The sequence below is a fragment of the Crocuta crocuta genome, unplaced genomic scaffold (genome assembly GCF_008692635.1).
Source record: "Crocuta crocuta isolate KB4526 unplaced genomic scaffold, BGI_CrCroc_1.0 scaffold28, whole genome shotgun sequence".
In the NCBI taxonomy this organism is placed as follows: domain Eukaryota; kingdom Metazoa; phylum Chordata; class Mammalia; order Carnivora; family Hyaenidae; genus Crocuta; species Crocuta crocuta.
Genome location: NW_027533256.1, coordinates 1,744,530 through 1,748,237, shown reverse-complemented (window position 1 = coordinate 1,748,237; position 3,708 = coordinate 1,744,530).

Sequence of the window (3,708 nt, the reverse complement as noted above, 5' to 3'; positions counted from 1 at the left end):
CTTACTGCTATTTTCCTAAGCCTTGTGCTGGGGTACGACCTCTTCCCTCTGTCACCCCTGTGGGCCTGTGAAGCACTATCATCACCGTCCCCTGGATGATAGGTGAAATGACAGCCCCCAGCTTCCACCCCACTCCATGCACTGCGGCTGTAGCCCCGCCCCTTGGCCAGCCTCTGTGTCAAAAGTCCTAACGCCCTAGTTCCCATACATACCCCAGCCGGGAGCTGGCCTTATTCCTCGTTCCCTGCTGATGGGGGCCCAGCTTGTAACTGAACAGACTTCCCCCGACCACTGCCAACCTCCAAGCCATGAAGCGGTGGCCTCCCCAATTCTGCTACTACTACTGCATGTCCACTCCTCGGCTGGGACCACCAAAGCCCACGGGTCGCTGTGTATTAACCAACAGCTTCCCCGCGAAAGACCAGCTGCTGCCCTCCAAGTGCCTCCCCTCCCTTCTCACCAGCCTATCGAGGAGGCCCCCTCGTGACTTGTAGCCAAGCCCTTCTGCGGCATGAGAATCTCCATCGGTGCCAGTGAGGGGTCCTGGGAGGGGAAAAGTCTACCTCTGCAAAGACTGGGCTCTGGGAGATGGGAAGACACGCTGGGGGAGCAGCTGGGGTCACAGCAAACGCTGCTAATGGACAGTGTTTTGGATCGCCCTCCCCTTCCATTAGAAACTGGGCGCTCCCGCGGCTCCAGGCTGCTCCACGGTCCCCAGAGCCCTCTCCTGCTCGGGGAAGCTGGGCTGTTTCACTAATGGGGCCCCCGTCAGGCTCAGGGAACAGCAGGGAAAAGCTACCGGCTGAGCAGTCTTCCCTGGAACCTCACCGGCTTCTCCGAGGGCTCGAAGCTCAGGCTCCCAAGTTTATACAGCAGGCTGCGCTCATAGGGCTGGACTTCAAGTCTATTCGCGGAACGATGCAGAGCGTGTTCCTCCGCAGGGGTTGGGGCAGGCTGTGTGGGGCGATGACAAGATCCATGACACAGCGTCCAGCAGAATCAAGCATAACAGTGAGGACACAAGACACGTGTGCCGAGTGTCAAGTGCGCCGCGAGGCTCTAATTTGCCGTGTGAAGTGCCCCGTGAGGTGAGTGCTATCAGCCCTGCTTCACAGAGAGGAGACAAACAGCAGAAGGTGTGGCAATGTGCCCAAGTCACCCAGCTAGCGTGTGTGACGGATGGAGGGCCTGCCCGGCCGCGCCCTTGTTCTTAACCACCACGCTGGTGACGCGCCCCGATGCCAGCCCCGGCCTGCCGCCCGCTGGCCTGTGTCACCGAGCAGTGTCACCCGTGTGTGCCTTCGCTTGTTGGCCCCGAGAGCAGTTACCAAGGGCCTCCTCCGGGCCTCTCATCCATCTCATTCACAGAGGAAGAAACTGATGCCGGGAGACCCGAGAGCCTGCGCAAGTGCATACAATTATTCATGTTGTTCAACTTGAGCCCGTGGTCCCGCAGAGCTCAATTTCTCCATGACCTCGGTCCAGCTGGATGGCAGTGGTCCTTGTCCTCCTCATTCACAGTAGGGCCGCTGGGCCAGGTCCAGAAGAGGCAGCCGGCAAGGTGGGGAAGGGCTAGCGTTCCTTTAGGGGTAAGGATGCAGAGGAAGTGACTATTGAGGGTCCGAGTCCAAAGCCCAGAGAAGTAGGACCTGGCTGGGGGCGGAGGGTGAGGGGCACCTTCCTACTGCAGAAACCACATGGTCGAGGGGAGTGCAGGGGTGTATCGTGCTGGGGACAGCCCGGGCTCTCTGTGCTCTGTGTCTCTAGAGTACAAGGCTGAACACGGAGCTTGATGGCATCCACCCCAGCACCCCCATGCGAGGCTTGCCCCTCAAAGGAGCCCCTGGGCTGCCCTACAGGAAATGGGAGGACGGCAGGGGAGAGGAGTCCAGGGAGAGGGGCCCGGAGGAGAGGGAGGCTCGGATCAGTGTGTGGCAAGGCTACGCGGGAGGGGTCGGAGGACGGGACGCCCATGATCTGTCCTGGGAAGGCATGGCTCCCTTGCGGGACTGAGGGACTTTCTTCTCCAGCCCCTGGAAGGTTCTCAGCTAAGAGCACTCCAAGGTCGGGGCGCCTGGGTGGCTCAGTCGGTTAAGCGTCCAACTTTAACTTAGGTCATGATCTCTCGGTTCGTGGGTTCGAGCCCCGCGTCGGGCTCTGTGCCGACAGCCAGCTCAGAGCCTGGAGCCTATTTCAGAGTCTGTATCTCCCTCTCTCTCTGACCCTCCCCTGCTCACGCTGTCTCTCTCTCTCCTAGAAATGAATAAAAACATTAAAAAAAAAAAAAAGAACACTCCAAGGTCAGCCCTCTTTAGGAATCAGTGCGGCTAAAGAAAGCTGCACGGTCAGGGTCGTACCCCTCCCCTGGGCCAACGCACCTTCCTGGAACGGCTCCCAGGGAGGTAGAGGAGCCCAGTCCGTTTGCCTGAACTCAGAGCCTCTCTGAAAAGCCACCACGGGGCTGGCTGAGGCTTCCCCGTGACTACATCACTGCCCCGTTTCTCCATCAGCTCCTTAATATGTTCTTCCCTTCTCCTGCCATTGTGACTCCGGGCACCTCCCCTAATTCACCACCTCCCCCACCCCCAATCTCCACCTCAGAGCCTGCTTCCCAGAGGGCCCAGCCCATAATGTCACTCTCACTTGTTCCATCTGCATCTAGTTTCTGTTATGGACCAGACATTGGGGACAGACCCCCATAGGAAACATCTTGTGCTCCTGTCTGGCCAAGAAGGCAGACAGGGAAGCACATCTGTGTGCTGAAGTGTGTGTGTGGGGGGGGTGGGGGTGGGGTGGGGTGGTCAGGGGGCTCTGCTCCTGGAAGGCCTAGAGGCGAAGCCACTTGTTTTTNGGTGGTCACGGGGCTTTGCTCCTGGAAGGCCTAGAGGCGAAGCCACTTGTTTTTGTCTGGGTGCATTCCCGGTGTCCTAGAATCCAAAGGGAAGAAGGGGCTCGCCCCCACTTGGGCGGCTGAACTCTCTAGTTTGTCAGCCTGTCTGGTGACAGGGAGCTCCTGCGGTCTAGAGCGGCTCACCAGGAACGGAACATGTCGATCAAGAGCCCATCCCTACCTCCCCGTAGCTGCCTCCACACTGGGCTTATTTTTACCCTTGGACTTCCAGAAAAAGTCCATTTTGGTGGGTCTGGGAATCCTTGACCAGGTGAGGAGGTGAGTCACTGAGAGAAGCCCAGAGCACATAGCGGGGGATGGGTGGAGGGGCTCCACACCACATGAGTCTGCAGAGAAGGGGGTCTTCTGCTGGTGGGTGTGGGCCCTTCTTGGAGGTGTCTCCCGCCTGAGTCCTGGTTTCCGCTCCAGCCTTGGGCTGTGTTCTCACATTCAGAATAAGTGCTCTCAGGATGAAGCGTAACTTGGGAAATGCCGCAGGACTTGTCAGTGCCTGCATAGCCCCGTGTGCATGGGAGCACACTGCAAGAGCAGGACGGAACCCACCGCATCTCCCCTAAGCTGCTGCCGCTGCTGCTTTTTCTTCTTCAGGACATCTCTCAGGGTGAACATTTTAGAGAACGTGCTTTGAAAAATAAATGCTGCTTCCAGAAATTTCCAGAGCGGCCCCTGTTCTTGCTCAAAAGGGAAAGAGGAGTTCCATCCTGGTAGAGGCTTGCGGCAGAGCGAGGGAGGCAGTCAGTTGTATCCGGGAGAGGAGGGGTGGGGGCGGCGAGGAGGGGCGGGAGGCAGGGGCCCTC